The 17,999-nt window shown below is 42.7% G+C and overlaps 1 protein-coding gene across 7 annotated transcripts in view; it reads right to left on the reverse strand.

Moving 5' to 3' along the window:
• ZMIZ1 (zinc finger MIZ-type containing 1) overlaps nt 1–17,999 on the reverse strand; it is a 338,869-nt gene that overhangs the window by 281,101 nt on the left and 39,769 nt on the right. The gene's annotated exons all lie outside the window — the stretch shown is intronic.

The following is a 17,999-nucleotide window of genomic DNA, read 5'->3' on the forward strand; positions in this document are numbered from 1 at the left end:
AATGAACGATACGCCCTGCCTAAGTATCTGGTGTATTCTACCCCGACGTCCCTTCCCTCTCTTCAAATGGCACCACAGACGACTCCGCTTGTGAGAAAGCTGAATGCCTCAATTCTGTGTTTTCTTCCAAACACCTTCCCTGTCATACCCAAATACTCCTTAACTCTGTGTATTTTGCATGTGAGAAGGTGGAGGTTCTTTCAACCCTCAATTCAGCCATTCCATGTCAAATCATCAAAGAATCTGCCGTCATCTCTCAGATTTTTGTAAAACTTTGGGAACCAATTGGGACCCATGAAAAACGGCAAGAACTCAAATGTTTTTGCTAACAGCCTCTTAATTAGTGAGATACAGACTAACGAACTTTGGACTAATTAGCGCGACGTCGCGAATTCAAATGGCCATATCTCTAAAAGTATAACACCTAGAGAGCTGGTTTTGGTGTCATTTTAAAGGTATTTTCATGCCCTATAAATTTGTCTGGGCAACATTTTCCTACCTCCAATCACAAAAAAGTTATCACAAAATATAAACTTCAATCGTGAATCCAAAAAAAATGTATCCTTCAAATTTCCTCAAATTCATCCCAGATGTACCTTATGATGTCAAGAAGCTTCCACATAAGTTTTGTGATGGGCACTCCAATAGTTTCTGAGATATGAGCAATAATGTACATGTACGTATGGCATATAGGTTCGAAAATCAGCATTTGTAATGTATTATACAATCAATAAGTGAGTTCAAGTACACAGTGTTCACTAACCTGACTTAGGTTCACTAACCAGTGTCACCGATTTTCTTGGTTTTGGATTTCACATATTTATCTGCAGCAAGTCTCTTTTTTGGAATAGGTGATTCTCCAATCAATCCCAAAGACTCATTCAGTGTATTCAGTTCCATTTCAGGAGAATGAAATTCAAACTCCCCTGAACTGCCTGGTATTGGTGATTCACCTCCACCATCATTGTCCTCACTACTGCTAATAGCGCTGCTGGTCACTGGTAATGGTATTTCACTCTGAGTCTCTACCACACCTGGTTGTCTTTTTGCCAGTTTCTTACGACACTGGGTACAGATTTTCTGTGCACTTTGCAGTTTGAGGCTTGGATGAGCGGCTATGGCTTTTTGGCTAACAGCTCTCAAGCCAGACGACTTTGGTTTTTCATGAGCTCCAAAGGGATTGCAGCAGGATTTCTGCTTCAAGATGAACTTTTCCTTGGCAGTCGTCATTTTTCTGCAGCTCCTTCAGAAGTGAACTGCCAATTTCTGTTGGTGGCAGGCCTAAGCATTACACTAAGCCAACTTGGACTTTCCCTGGGGATCTTAGACTGTGAAAGTTGCATCACCTCGACTTACCCACATGGGAAATCCCAGTTGGAATTCCCCAGATGAGAATTCCCCTCAGGCCCAGTTGAAAATGAAAGTATATGATACTTCAAAGCAATTGATGGTTGTTCCCTGTGTTCCCTGTCATGGCTAGGTTAGAATGATTGTATAATACATTACAAATGCTGATTTTCGAACCTATATGCCATACGTACATGTACATTATTGCTCATATCTCAGAAACTATTGGAGTGCCCATCACAAAACTTATGTGGAAGCTTCTTGACATCATAAGGTACATCTGGGATGAATGAGAGGAAATTTGAAGGATACATTTTTTTTGGATTCACGATTGAAGTTTATATTTTGTGATAACTTTTTTGTGATTGGAGGTAGGAAAATGTTGCCCAGACAAATTTATAGGGCATGAAAATACCTTTAAAATGACACCAAAACCAGCTCTCTAGGTGTTATACTTTTAGAGATATGGCCATTTGAATTCGCGACATCGCGCTAATTAGTCCAAAGTTCGTTAACCTGTATCTCACTAATTAAGAGGCTGTTAGCAAAAAAATTTGAGTTCTAGCTGTTTTTCATGGGTCCCAATTGGTTCCCAAAGTTTTACAAAAATCTGAGAGATGACGGCAGATTCTTTGATGATTTGACATGGAATGACCCAATTCTGACTCTGCTACTGGACCAGACAGCATCAACTCACGTGTCCTAAAGACCTGTTCTGCTGCTCTTTCCCATCCTCTCCCTGCCCTGTTCACCCTGTCATTTGTGCTTGCTCATCTTCCATATGCTTGGAAATAAGACAACATCACTGCATTACAAAGAGGTGGAAAAACTGATCTCCTTAACTACAGACCAATTAGCTTACTTCCAAATCATCAGTAAAGTCATGGAATCCATCCTCACAGTTCATAGGAAATCCTCCCTTTTCTCCAACAACCTCATTTCAGATCAGCAATTTGGTTTCAGACCAGGTCACTCTACTTTGGACATGCTGCTTCTACTCACCCAACAATGGATGGAGGCCCTCATTGTAAGACATGAGATCAGAGCCATCAGGTCACTGGTCTCTCTGGATATATCCATCTTGTCCATCCCATGCATGCGTGTTTTGAATCCTGTTTATTGTCTGTTACCGTGTTACATCCTGATCCGTTCAGTGTAGTAGCTCTTCCAAAAGCCTCGACTATGTATCCAAAAAAACCTCACTTTCCAGAAATTTTGCTCCAACCACGTGTCTCTTAACAGCCACTTTATCGATCATTTGTGTGTCAAATACAAGTTTGCACATTGGCCATGAGGCTCAGTGAGTGTCTTTTTTATCTGCAGCCAACCACAGTTTGTAATCACCTCTATAGAGCCAATGACCCTGGAAACTTGATTTCCCATTGTTGAGAAAATAGCATTGGTTTACCTCATCCAACAATCGCCAGACAAACCATTTTTACGTGTACTTTTTTTTTTTTTTTTTTTGCGGGAGCATACAATGTCTGGTGTTTGCACCCACTATCTTATTATGTGCATGGGCGAGACAATTCTACAAACAGTACTACCCCCCTTTCATTGATTATTAAGAGAAATACAAGGAGATACAATTCCTGGATGAAAATATACATCATTCTCCTCGAGGATTATGTCCAAATATCCATATCATGGGACCTGAATAAAAACTTTCGCTTATTTTTGTGCTGCAGGAGCATGTTGGTGTGGTACGTTTGAACAACTGAAGTTATTTTTCAAGATCGGAGGCCATCATGAATTGTAGAGCCAGTGTTGGACCAAACATGCCTTGGCCAGCTGAGTGTCTCCGCCACTATTCCTCGGCGACAACCCTGTACGGTGCATTTCAATACCATTTCAAGTCACAGCTTCTGTGGATTCCATCTGTTTTCCACGATCGCGCAAAAGCATTGCCTCGAGAACTCAACCCATGATAAGGTCACGACGATCTAACTTTTTCACTTCCCATGCCTTTCCTATGCTCTTTTGAGAAAAACAACTAAAATCCATGTTTTCAAGATTTTGAATTTTAAGTAACAATATTCCATACCAGGCCCTGTACGAACCCTGAATGGGGATAAGAAAGAACTCGCACCTAGATATGAGATTACAGCACCTACCAGTGACAATTCAAATTTGAGATAAATACATTTCAAACAAGGATCCCAGTGCTAGACCCTGTTCTTCCGCTTTTAGAATATTTATTCTCATTTAACTCCATATCTTCCAATTTCAAAGGGAAAAGTGGGAATTCATCAATTGGCAGAAAATTGGCACTCGCACAAATAATTACGGGAATAAAGAGCTACAGAGCCATGTGCATTCATAATTATACCCATTCATTAAATAAAAGTATTACATTTCCATTTTAAAGAGGGGAGCATTATCTATTTTGATTCAAGTGAGGCATATTTATACTTATATAATTACAAAATCCGTAACACAAGGGATATAGCATGTCTGTGCATTTAATCAAAATACGATGATCGGGTGATATTTAACTTGTGGTTATTTCATTTGCATTGCTGCACTTGTTATGTCTGCAACATTTCCATTATGATCCAGTGGAAAATGGAGATTACAAATATTGATCTGAAGAAAAGCAAACAATTTTTCTAGTCTGATTAACAGCAGTCGTATTTGTACACGGTAGGCCCCAAATTCACCCTGGATGACATTTTTATCCTGAGCACAAAACACCAGAAAATTTTGGATTAACGGCTCGTTTCCTTTTCTTAAATGGAAATAACACCACATTGGCAAAAAAGATCTACTTCGCTCATTCTTGGCAACTAGCAGTCCAAAGATTGTAACCATCCCCCAAGTGTTTCTGATATCATGCGAGTCAAATAAGGAGCCATGTTCATGTTACAATTGTTACATATGCCGGCGGGGGGTTAGGGAAAGGGTGTACATGGGTAATAAAAACTCTTTTTGGCCTCAAATAAAGCAAAAACGATTGTTTCAAATCTTGATTATGTTACCAGGAAGACAGAAGGGAAGGAAAAGGGCAAAGAGTAAGCGGTATAGAGTAGTCCATATTAATTACGGGTACTTCTGCATCCAAGCGAACGCGTCCCTACAGGGCAGGTGTACACTTCTTCGGTGAATTTTACTCTTATGGCGGAATACTGAAGACCACTTTCTACTTTTCACCTCACAAACCGATGTATGAGTTGGCAATGTTGTTTAGATCTTCCTACACAATGTTCCTCTTTTTTTTACACATTTGAGGTCAGTCAGGGCTCTTCACCACTTTTGCATGTTGTTCTAGGCTCAGGGCAATCCATTTTCCATCATGGCTTGCTGAGCTAGCCATGACTATTGAAGAAGAATAGGGGTTCAGAGAGGAAGAAAAAAAAACAGCGAGAGTGAGAGCGTGCTTTGGCTGTCCAGAAGTGCAGTTGTAGCCAGGACGAGCTCTCACTATCGAGCGGTAGATGTAGAATGCACCCAGGCTTCAGCCTCACTACGAATAGGGGCATTGTGGGATTTAGAAGGGACAAAATGCCCCAAAATCGGTCATTGTCAGCGTTGGCCAAGTACCTGCCGGTGCAAGGTGAATATGCATTGAAAACCGTTTGGTACATCCTACTATTTATTTGCAATTGGTCATTGGCTTTGACACGAATATAATGTTTTATTATGGATAACGAGACATTAAAAAGCTAAATATATCGAACAAACAGTTTCCAATGGAACACCTTGCCACCATTAGAGCATTTAAATTGCATCAGATGTGGCAAAAATGTGAATTGTTGCTCCCCGCTTGTCGGCTTGATGTCAGAAGACGCCATTTATATTTTTGCCATCTCCATCCCTACCCCGTTCAGAATCCCGTGCAGACACAGGCAACTTCATAGCTGTATAAATGTCCTAACAAAGCAGGTTTCTGCCGATGTCGTAGTCCGTAGAACACATCCTCCACAGCACAGTCTGTCGGGGTCCGTATCAGACGTCCCACATAGGGCCAACTGCATACCAAAAAGTCTGATGAAGACCGAGTTGCAATTATACCAAGTTACGTTGCATCCACGACTCGATTGTATGTCTTTACTGCCATAGACAGACCATTCTCATAAGTCCAAATGTGTGATCAGCTGTTGCTACATTCTACACAAGTTGAAGACTGCAGCAAAAGGCAAGTATAAATTTGATGGTGAATTTTTTATATACCGTATTTTTTGATGTATAATCGGATGTGGAGTACAAGTCGAATTGGCTAATTTCCCATTTTTCTTTCCTTCATTCATATAGACAAGTTAGTTCGGAGTACAAGATGAAGTGAGATAGGTCAGAACAATAGAGGTGTTAATTCCTTCCCTGACATTCACAACACATCGTTAGTTACAGTACTTTCTGGGGTCATGAATTTTAATGAGCTATTTTGTGCAAATTATTCGAATTACTTTATGGGACGATCTTTCGCATAAATTAGGACATAAATAGTTTTTCAACAAGTTTGTTATCATATAGAGCAACAGTATTTAAAACAAGTTGCATTTGTCACTGACACCGCTAGTACGGCAGATAGGTGAAATATTTGGGAGAATTGTGACTTTGATGATACAAGCACGAGAGTTGGCACACAGTTAGAGTATGCCCTAAGGAAGATATTTGGGAATAGGGCCATCGCAGATTTGTCCTGTGACAACAATGGCGGCCATTTTACAAAATGGCCTCCATTGCTTGTTATTTTACATATATTTGGTACATTACTGTGTATAAACTGTTGTTGTGGTCATACAATCTTGACATTTGGCACATAATTAAAGACCCCTAACTTTCGGGTTATCATATATTTGGTACATTACTGTGTATAAACTGTTGTTGTGGTCATACAAGCTTGACATTTGGCACATAATTAAAGACCCCTAACTATAGGGTTATCATATATTTGTCCTGTGACAACAATGTTTATAAAATGGCCGCCATTTATATCGTATATTATGGTATATGGTATATGGTATATTAATTTGTATAAACTGTTGTTTGAATAATACAAGCATGGTATTTGGTACACAGTTAAATATTCAGGACTATTAGAGTCATCACAGATGTGTCCAATAAAATTGGCGCCCAATTTTTAGTACGGCAGATAGGTGAAATATTTGGGAGAATTGTGCCTTTGATGATACAAGCACGAGAGTTGGCACACAGTTAGAGAATGCCCTAAGGAAGATATTTGGCTATAGGGCCATCGCAGATTTGTCCTGTGACAACAATGGCTGCCATTTTTCAAAAATGGACAAATCTGCGATGGCCCTATAGCCAGATATCTTTCTTAGGACATACTCTGACTGTGTGCCAAATGCCATGCTTGTATCATCAAAGGCACAATTCCTGCACCAATCTGCCATACTACACATTTCCTGTGTGCAGCCATATTCCCACCATTTTCCTCAGCGAAATTAACAACTTCGAACTTAAAAGCTGCCATGTACGGCTTGCGTGGCTTTACGAGAGGCATTTGAGATGACATGACAAGGATGGATACATATGATTCAGATTGATAGGGATGCATTATCATACTAAAATACTATTATGAATTTTGGGGAAGAGTGATATATAAATCAGGTATATCTGTGTAGGTATCATGCTCCAATTATCGTGATAGGGAACCCCACATGTAATAAGTTTGTTTAGGCGGTTTGTTCGCGTAAGTGTATCTTTGTGATCATACAAGGATGATCCTTGTGCTAACGGGAGTCGGGATTATGTTAATTCCCCTGTTCGTGAGACCTGGTGATTTATCCATTGTCCCGTATGGCACCACATAAACACGAGTGAGGAATCCCACCATTAAAAGCACCACACATAGCAAATAATAACAATGGAAACCCACCAGGAAGCCATTTTGGGCGCTGCCGCGAACCACACTGTGGGGAAACACACATCGGAGCAAGCAGGCCAAAAGCCATGCCCTGGGGAGCAGGGATTGGCCGGAGCAAAGCAAGAAGCAGCTCGCGAAGTGGTGAAGTAAGAGCAAGGGAAGTGACGTACTGATTGGCCACCGAACGATGGCATGAGGAGGAGAACGCGAAGCGCTCGGCCAATGGTGAGGGACTGATGCCAGAAGAACATTCTAGAGGTTGAGAGGCGACGGACTGATTGGTAGGGAGGACCGGTGACGTCAGACTACGAGCGATAAAATAACTCGCTGGCCTGCATTTTGCCCTTCTCGTTTTGGATCCCTTCGTGCCCGGACCTCTTCCCTCTGCTGCCTCTTGGACTCCTTTGCCCTCGACCTCTTGCTCCTCTCGCCACTTTTGCCCTCGACCTCTTGCTCCTCTCGCCCACCTTTGCCCTCGACTCTTGCTTCTGGTGTCTGTGTACGAGTGCTGTGGCGTGAGACGGACCGTGCAGCGAGGCCTGTTTTCGCGCCAAGGTCGAGCGGCTTTCCCGCCAACCGGAGCCGCGTCGAGACTGCATGCTTGGGGCCTGACGATCCCTGACACACCTCCGCTGGTTGAGATAAGCCCACACACATTCACATGGCCCTTTATTTTCATATATTCTCCCTTGTGTGTTTTAGACATCTGGTGTGGGAGCACTCCATTTTAGAACATTTATTTAACCAGCGCGTTTCATTGTTCTTGGGTTCCGTTTAATAAACCTGTTCTTTTTGTACATTTTAATTCCATTCCCGCTTGAGATAATTTCCTCAGGATTGAAGACTGCCGTAGGGATCAGTGAGGTAAGTGAATTTCAGCATCCTCACCCTCCTCCTCCTCATCATCCTCCTCCCCCTTACCCCCTCCCCACGTGCATGAACTCTGCCATATTTGAACTGAACGCCTTCGGAGTTAAAGCTTGCTCGGCTAATCTGTTTCCTGGTAAAGATTTTAATCGCCAGGAACACAACAATACACAATGTGGTGTGGTGTCTGTCTGTCTGTCTGTCTGTCTGTCTATCGATGTTTGACCGCAATACATTCGGTCATTACTTATGCAATCTCAACCAAACTTGACACGAGGACTCAGGGCCACACAATGAAGGTTGTAGCAAATTCATTTGCCCCCCTCCCCAAAGTGGTTTTCTCCACCAATGGGGTTTTCCCTGCCAATGGGGATGTGTGTTGACGTGTATATCTGTGTTAAGATAGCTTTATCGGGACGTTTTCCAAGGCAGGTTCGAATAACAAAAACATTATATTAATGTTATTACAAAACAATATTAATACCAATATCTCCCCCCTCCCCAAGGGGTGTTTCTTCCTTGAACAAACGCAGTGTCAACATGTATAAACAACTTATTGTGCCATTTTGGTGGGTTTTGGTGGCCCGACCAGAAGTAAATATATTATAAACCACAAACACGTTTGATTGCCTTTTTAAACAGTTGCTACTGCTGTTTAACAGAAAACTGAAAGAAATTTGGAGGAATCCCGACATCCATGAGGCAAATTTTACTTACGGAACTGAACGAAGATATACTGTAATCCACATGCCCCACAAGGGTTCATTTCATAACCTTTCCTGCCGCTTCTGTGCAATTTTTCCAAGGCAGCTCCTAATAACAAAAGTAAGTAAAAACACCTATGATAATAGCATAATATTAATGTTAAAATCAATATACTCACTTCCAAAGAGGTTCTTTAACTTGAAGTATAACCCCTACTCTACCTCCCCCTCCCTTTCTCCCCCACCCCCCCCCCCCCCTCCCCTCCCTTATGGAAGAGTAAATTTTATTATATTATATTATCGGGAAGTTTGAATGGTGAAGTACTGTCTCATCTTTCCAATGACCTGATCTAACATAAGTAAAAGCAATAATAATTGGAAATAATAATAATAAGGATAATAACATGACCCCTGCCACTCCTGTAGTGAGCGGGTGTACTAGTCAAACATAATTGGTGCCTGGGTGTTCATTATTGATTGGATCATTTCACATGCGTCAGTGAGCGGATTAGCGGATTAACGTTTAATTGCTCACCCAAATGGCAAACGTTCTGGGCAATGATTTCTGTCGTGTGTTTTAAATTAACAATTACATTAATGACAGGATTATAAATAACTCATATATCACTTTAATTATTTAATGCTGTTCATTCATCGAATTTCTCCACTACGCCCCCAGTGGTGTTTATAATAGAGGACATGGATTTGTCCCATCCCATTGGAGGAAGACCCTCTCGTGTTCAGGCCGTTGGTGCTCCTATGGTTGGCAGCGAGTGCCCCGGAAGCATTGACGGAAAGAGAGTGGCAATCATATGTGTGGGAAAATCGCATTCTTGGTCAGTCGCTCAGATAGCACAGATGGTAGGGCACTGGTACGCCACCAGAGGACCTGGGTTCGATTCCTGGTCTGGGCGGGTAATTTTCCTACATATATATCAATTTAAATAAATAAACAATTATACAATTTATTTCAGAAAATATCACACTTTGCAAATAAAAATAGAAATTTAAGCAATTGAATGACTTAAACCATAGATAAGTCGATTCTAAGTACAAGTCAAGACTTCCGGAAAAAAAAATGTATCGACTTGTACGCCGAAAAATACGGTAATTGAAAGTGTTAACTAAAGGGGAAAAAACCTCAAGTTTCAAAAAACTGACAATTGCTAAATATGGCCATTAAATCGTTTTGGGTTTTTTTTTTACACGAATTGAACATTGAGCAGCAAAATGGAGCTTTGTGGTGAATTTCCCAATGCTTTCTGTGGAGGCCACAGCATGAGGTTATCGGTTTCCCCTAAACTGTTGTGAGATGCATAATTCAAGTCACATTCATCCAAAAGCAAGTGACCAGCATCTTCTCAGATGGCCAATCAAATTCCATCAAAATCGGTGCAGAAATACGATTTTGGGGGGAGAAAGATAAGCCACTACACACAAAACAAATCCGTGATCAAAATGATACACTTGTTTCAAATAAGGTAGGGATAGCTATGGAAGCATCCACGAAGGCCGATAAAGGAAGTCGAGGTTATAAATGGACAACACCCCCGCAACATGGGGATGGCTGTGCGATGAAATGAGGAATTTAGTAAGATGAACAACTTTGGAAAAAATATATATTTTAAGTTGTGTGGAGTCATCTCTTCTCTCTTCCTCCTCCCTTCCCCACCAACCCCACCACCATACCAACATAAAATACGAACAGTAACAAAATAATTCAAATATACTTCCCCAATATCCCAAAGCTCTAGCCTTGGTTTAGTTTGTCGAGATAAAATACAACATTATTTCAGTGTAATATCTGCTCAATAATATACGGTAAAGTTACAGAAATGGTGATTTTTATCCCTACAGTTCATTCGAGTACGATCTGCATCCTTTCCTCCTCATAATTTGATCAGGACTATTGTGCGAGTTAAGTAAAGGACTCACCTGGAAGTACAGGATATAATTGGTCCCCGCAAGGTCAGTCTTCGATGGCCAGCAGGTGGTATTTCATTTTGTAGTTAGTTTGTAATTCATTCCTTGAAGGTATTGGAAAGGGTGTTGGAGAGGAGGATAAGGAAGAAAGTGAAGATCGACGAAATGCAGTTTGGATTTATGCCAGGAAGAGGAATGACAGACGCGCTTTTCATTGTGAGGCAGTTGCAGGAGAAGTACATGGAGAAGAGGAAGAGGTTGTTTTTTGGGTTTGTTGATCTGGAGAAAGCATTCGATAGGGTTCCACGCAAAGTATTGAAATGGGCATTGAGGAAGTTAGGAGTGGAGGAATGGTTGATCAGAGTAGTGATGGCAATGTACAAAAGAGCGCGCACAGCTGTAAGGACGAAGGACGGGAACAGTGGTGAGTTTGAGGTGAAGGTGGGAGTGCATCAGGGGTCCGTACTAAGTCCACTACTATTTGTAGCTGTGATGGAGGTGCTGGCTCAGAACGTAAAGGAGGGTTTACCGTGGGAGTTGTTGTATGCAGATGATCTGGTGTTGATTGCGGAAAGTATGGATGGACTGAAGGAAAAGATGAACAAGTGGAAGGAATGTATGGAGACAAAAGGTCTGAAGGTGAATATCGGAAAGACGAAGGTGATGGCAAGTGGTAAAGCATGTGGTGAGGTGGAAAGAACTGGGAAGTGGCCATGTGCTGTGTGCAGGAAGGGTGTCGGAGTGAACTCCATTCAATGTACAATGTGCGCTGAGTGGGTTCATCAAAAATGTAGTGGTCTGAGAGGGTCATTAACCAGTGTGGCAGCTACATTCAAATGTAAGGTGTGCACAGAGGGAGCTGCAGATGGAGGAAATGTTGAGTTGGATCTTGGAGACGGCGTGAAGCTGGAAGGTGTGAAAACATTTTGCTACCTCGGAGATATGCTGAATGGAGAAGGTGGATCAGACTCGGCAACGGTTGCTCGAGTGAGATGTGCATGGAAGAAGTTTCGGGAACTGAGTGGCGTGCTGATGAGGAGGGTAGTGTCGCTGAAGCTGAAGGGAAAGGTGTATGCTGCATGTGTGAGAAGTGTTATGATTTATTGGAGCGAGACATGGGTAATGAACGTAGAGCAGCAATGAAGGCTGGAAAGGGTGGAAATGCGAATGGTTCGATGGATGTGCGGAGTATCGTTGAGAGAGAGGAAGACAAATGATGAATCGCGAAAGATGATGGGAATATTGCCTGTGATTGATGCTGTGAAGAGGAACAGGTTGAGATGGTTTGGTCATGTGTTGAGGAAGGATGAAAGTGACTGGTTGAGAAGAGTGATGGAAATTAATGTAGAAGGAAGTAGAGGACGGGGAAGACCGAGAAAGACTTGGCTAAAGATGGTGGAAGAAGAAATGCGGGCAAGGGGGTTAACAAGGAGAGATGCAGAAAATAGGGCAAAATGGAGAAGATTGTCATGGGGACCGCAAGGCTAACCCCCGCCCTAGCAGGGAAAATGGCCTTAAAATGCATGTTGTTGTTGTTGTTGTTGTTTGTTTGTAATTCATTCCCCAGGTTTCCCCTCAACCTAAACCAACTGCCAGCCTGAGGGTGGTGGTGGGGGAGGGGATAATTGGATATTAATTTGCAGATGGGCTCCCTATGGCCAGTTGAAACTCACTGTTGCTCAAGACAGCTCATTGGACTGATTGGCTGATTCAGAGGGATTGTTGGTGGAGCATGTGGAGATAATTTAAGGGAACACTCATTGGAGAGATTGAAGTCGAGATGAGGGGTTAAGGATTCAGAGAAATGCTGAGAGGCTTGAACAGTGAGGGAGTCGGAGCAGTCCAATCAAGACAGAGTAGAGGATCGAGAGGAGAGGAGAGAAGATAAGCCTCATCCAGCTTTTGGAGTTGTTTTTCCTCAGGGCCCCTTAACAGTTTATTTAAGAGCATACCACCACCGCAGCAATTTGTGTGCCTGGAACACCTTCAGGTCTTATCTGCCTAAGCAAAGTGTGCCACTCTGCGGACTGCCGCTGCCTCCAGGTTTCTAGCTCATTTGCTACCACAGCCTTCAATGTGGCATGTTTGAAGCCAGTTGTTTCTCCTCCAACGTACTACCGCTCCACGTGCCCTCTTACTTTCAAGCACCTTTCCAACAGACCTGACTTCTCTCTTCAAACCTTCCATCTCCACATTGTATTAATTCACTTCCCCGTGCCCTTAAGCTGACCCAATACATTAAAAAGTATTGCTTAGTGTTGATTATGTTTTTTTATATACCGTCCCATTTGCTTTTGTCCTTTGCAGACTTGTAATAAATTATTTGTTATTAATCAAGGTGGTGTTACTCAATCGCTTCAGTGGTGCAACAAATTAGGCTCAAATCAAACCGTTTGGGAGGTGAACAGAAAGTGTTTCCACTCCCTTATCGCTGCAAATTGCTCAATGTATTCCGCTTGACCCACGTTGGAAGTTTGAGTTTGCTATATCGAGAGCTCCGCCCTCGTATTGTCGCAAACCGCATCCTGGAGGTGTGTGACAGCACCTTCACATTCAAGAGCTATAAACCTGACAAAAAATGAATGAATGAATGATCGTTTTAAGGCCATTTTCCCCGCTAGAGCGGGGGTTAGCCTTGCGGGCCCCATGACAATCAAGGTTCCCTGTTTGAGGCAATGTTTTTATGGCCGGATGCCCTTCCTGACGCCAACCCTTGGTCACGCTCTTACGATGCGCAGGGATACGGTGTACCTATTCTAAATCGGGGTACACACCGTGATCATTCATCCCAGCAAGCTGGTACTCAATTTGCCGACCTCGGAAGGATGACAGGCTGAGTCAACCCCCCTGGCGTTAATTCAGCGATCGACCGGGATTCGAACCCAGGATCCTAGGATCCCAAGCCGGCACCCTAACCGCTAAGCCAACAGCAGGCTATAACAACACCAAGCACCAAGCCACAACACCATGCTACAACACGAAGCCAAGCTTGGTAAGCCACAACAAGCTTGGTAAGCCAAGCTAAGCCACAACACCAAGCTATAAACCTGACAGTCGCACAATATTCACACGTATCGATCGACTTTATGTGTCTTCATAATATTTGGCAGCAAACCGCACAAAAGTTTCAAAATAAATCTTATGCAACGTTGCCCTTGAAAAACTACACATGGAACTGGATTTTGGTTTGAGAGGTTTTGCAATTGTGCAAATTAAAAGATGAACACACTTCAGCAGTGTCATATCTAAGGCCCTGTAAATCGGTAAGAATAGGCTAGAAGGCAATGGAATGCAGCGTTCCGGGAAGATGAAAGGGTTGAGATCACAAAGCCCTAGACTTTGCCAACTAATGGTTGAGCCTGATGAATACAATGACCTGATCAAAGAAATGCAATCGAAATTATTTGATTTTATCCCTCAAGGCGAGTACACTTCCTCCAGCATTTCTCAAACATCATTACGTCCACCAGGAGCTTCACCCTGGTCTTCAAAATACTCTTCTGTTGCGTTTCTGATGTAGTCATCGCCCTCAAAGACATCAACGGATGCTTAGTGTCCGGTTGGTAAATATAAACTAACTGTCGGATGTCAAATGTACCACTAAAAGTTACGTGGTAAGATTTTGAGAGTTTCTGCTGCTTTATCAGTTGAAGTGACACTTCAGTGACACTAACACTGAAGTGACACTAACCCTAACCCCGAAGCTGGAACGTCGTCGTATAGAGGTAAAATACTTCAAACTGAGCTTTCTATACTATTTGGCTCTAAAATAGGCTTCGACTTTTGTGATGATTGAAAATAATATGCCACAGTTGCTGCATTTCCTTATGGAAAATGGTCCACAACCATTATTATTTCAGCATCTCAAGAAAGAGGCCCTGCCCTAGGAGAGGCCCCGACTCAGGATGTTTGTTATATAAGGGAATTGTGGTCGTTTCCAAGTGGTGTTTAGCATTTCTTACCAGGTTACAACTTAGATGAGATATTTCCCTAACATTTGAGTTATTTACTGCCAGTTATGTAATCCGTAAGCATTTTGAGGACCAATCCTGCAAAAAAATGGACACCCATGAGATGGCTTATGATGTTGTCTATGGTGATGTCTGACATGTCCATTGTAGTCTCAATGGCCTACCTCTTAACTGTGGCTTCAAAAGGCACATCCATAGAAAAAGTATTAACCATATCAGTATTTCCTGCATTATGATGCCTTTGTCAGATACAAATCGCCAGTAAACAACAACAACCAATCAGCTTTTATAGCAATGTTTATATCTAAGCGAAGTTGAAAACGTAATCGCCAACCTTTGAAAGGGGTCGTTGAAATACGAGGATGGTGAAAAGGTGAAGGCCCAGAGTTTAAGCCGACATATGGGAAAGTGGAGAGGGACGAGGCTTGGGGCAGAACCGATTCAGTCAAATCAAATATAAAACAGCAAAGAAGAACTCGTTGATGTTGCAGAAGGAAGGTTCCATAACACAATACGAAAACAGAATCATTTGATCAGCAACCCAAAATAAGATGTTTCGCAACACCAGAGACTGACTGTGAACCCTTTCGACTTCTGCACTCGTCTCCAAAATGCAAGGCCGACAGCAACAGCCCGACGAAAAAAAGTAATCTTTTATTTTGCACTTACCAAGGGCCAAGTGCTTTGCACCTGAGCTCAAAGCAGCCCTAGTTGAACCAATCACTACGTCTGCCCTCATAAGCACTGCTCAATGCAGTTAGAGGATAATAAAAAAAAGTTTTGCTATACATTCCAGGTAAAAATGCCTTTAACCAATACAATCTCTCCGACTCTCTGGGAAATCCTCTCTATCTCTTTGCTGATGACTCCACTCTCTGCCACTCCATTCCTCATCCCTCAGATCGGCAGTCTGCAGCCTCCTCACTCTCTGCAGACCTGGACAAAATCACAGACTGGGCAAACAAGTGGAACGTGTCTTTCAATCCTGACAAATCTCACACTCTTACAATGTCTCTCCGAAAAGACCGACTGGACAACCCTCCCATCCACTTTCTGAATAATCCTCTCCAAGAAGTTCTGTCACTCAACATATTGGGTCTGACTATCTGCCATGATCTTTCCTGGGAAAACCACATTTCAAATCTGGCCTCCAAAGCCAGTCGCCGACTGGGCATCCTCCGTCGTGCGAAGTCCTTCCTTGGCACACCTGAGCTCCTCACCTCATACAAGGCTTTCATCCGCAGCTCAATGGAATACTGCTCTCCCCTCTGGGCTGGTCCTCCTGCCTCACACCTAGCTCGTCTTCATGCTGCTGACACCAAAGTTTTTAGAATCATTGGAATCTCCTGCGATGAAGCCGATTGTGAGGGCCTTTCACTCACTCGCCGCAGGCAGGTTGGTGGTCTTTCTGTCTTCTACCGACTCCTCTCCGGCCTTGCTCCCTCAGCTCTATCTGTGCTCTGTCCCCCTAACATTCCCATAGGTCGCACAAGATCTGCCAGCAACCCTCTTCTGGTGAAATTGCCAAAATCAAGACTCTCTGCTCACCTTCACCCTTTCATTCCTCTTTTCTCCCACCTCTGGAACAAACTCCCTCACTCTCTTCAATCCCATTCCTCCCTCCAGGTTTTTAAAACAGCTGTTCACCACCATCTCTTATCTCCACCCCATCCAAAACCTTGATATTTTCTACCCCCATTACTTCACCCCAGATCCACTTTTTTGAAATACAAACTTCTTTTCTTGAAGTCCTAGCAATGTCCATGTATTTTATACCTCTCCCTACCCCCAAGCCCTCTCCTTCCCACAGATCTCCCGATGTCCCTGTTCTCTGCTGTTGTACTTGTGTGCTTCCCTCTCTCTCCCCATCTTGTCTCCCGCTCCCTTTATTGTATGTTTTGTGTGTCCGGTTTTTTTTTTTGTGATTAATGTTAGCTCTTACATGAGCCTGACCTTGTATACAAAAAAAAATAAAAAAAATTCCTCTGTGGATCATGGAGAGGTCTTCATTGTAGTCCTGGAAGGTGGTACCACCAATGGCCATCCAGATTGGTAGGGTGGGGTGATGTGATGTTTTTAATTTGGGTATGGATGGATGACCGGTTACCTGTGCGAGTGTGCGTGATTGTGACGTCTGTGAGAGAGGGTCTCTTCGAAAGGCGAATGTTGGCTCATTCTTCATCCTACAACATGCGCTCCCACTCCACTCTGCTCCACTCCAACCACACCCCAAAATCACCCTGGTGATGTCCTTGGGCTTGCCCCACTGTTATCTTTCCTCTCCCCCTCCTCCTCTCACAACCCAGTGAAATCAAGTCCATAAACTGTCGTGTCGTGCAGGACGGACCAAACAGCCTCCTCCTGTGTCCAAGTTCCAAGTGCATCTTTGCATAATCCCCTAACAAAATTTGCAAAATAAATTTTAAGAACTGCCAAAGGCAAAATAGGACCCGTGATGGGGGAGAGCGTGGAGGTGGACATTTCATGCAAGTCGTAATTTATCGTGAAAGTTGAAACACAAACTTCGACTATCCCTCACATGTTTATCAAACAGCATGTCATGACGGACGTGTAGGATTTGGCAAGAGCACTTGTGAAAGAGGGAATGAAGGGTGCAAAATGGATACTGGAATTACACAATCATTATGTTAAAATATATAAATCTCGGAGAATTTATTATTTTTTTTGTAAAAAAAAAATTCCCAATCCTATTATGGGGCAAATGCTGCTTCCTTTACGTATAAATACATCATTAGAAGCAGTAGCACTAAAAAAAAATGGCAGAGCAAGCAAGAAGGAAAACGTTTGAGTGATTTTTAAAAGGCAGTGATTAAGTGTACTCATGTTAAGCTAGAATTGTACATTAAATCAAGTAAAAGAGTCCTGTGACATAAAGACGTGTACTTAATCAAAGGTCAAGGTCAAGAGAGCACATAAATAACTGTGCAAAACCCATCGAATTAGCAAGCAGAGAAAGCGCGTTGGTGAAAGCCACGTTCTCCAGAGACGAGGCAAAATTTGAGCAATCAATCAGGCCTTTTCTCAAGCGAAAGACCAAGGTACTGATGGAAATCGGCCGATGCTACTACTCAACTTGACACTGGACCTTGGTGTTTAACTGCCATCGCTCTGGCACGATTACGAGTTCTATAAAAGGTGTAACAGCTGTGTGCAAGAGTTTTCTACCATGTGATCCGCAGGAAAGCCATGAATGTCTCTGCCCTTTATTTGAGGAGGAGGGGGGTGGATGTCGGACATCTTTCTTTTCCATTTAATTTAATTATTGATCTAAGGCTCATGGAGGAGCTTGTAGAAATATTAAACGCATGACGTAGACATTAGTAGACATCGGAGTCATTT

The sequence above is a fragment of the Myxine glutinosa genome, chromosome 8, assembly GCF_964187855.1.
Source record: "Myxine glutinosa chromosome 8, kmMyxGlut1.1, whole genome shotgun sequence".
Taxonomy (NCBI): domain Eukaryota; kingdom Metazoa; phylum Chordata; class Myxini; order Myxiniformes; family Myxinidae; genus Myxine; species Myxine glutinosa.